The following is a 257-nucleotide window of genomic DNA, read 5'->3' on the forward strand; positions in this document are numbered from 1 at the left end:
GATGTCGAGGGGCGAGATAGGGTGATCGCGTTCGAATCTCGACAGCTAAAAGCTGTAAAGAATAAATACCCAGCTCATCACAAGGAGCTACTTGCGATGAAGTATGCACTTGTCAAGTTCAGGGTCCACCTGCTCGGTTCCAAGCCGTCTGTGATCTAGACAGATCAAGCGTCACTACGCCCTGCGACTCAGTCGCCCAACCTCTCACAAAAGATGGCTAGATGGCTATTCTTCTTTGCGAAATAAAATTTTGAGGT

Source organism: Plasmopara halstedii (genome assembly GCF_900000015.1).
Source record: "Plasmopara halstedii genome assembly, contig: Scaffold_323, whole genome shotgun sequence".
In the NCBI taxonomy this organism is placed as follows: domain Eukaryota; phylum Oomycota; class Peronosporomycetes; order Peronosporales; family Peronosporaceae; genus Plasmopara; species Plasmopara halstedii.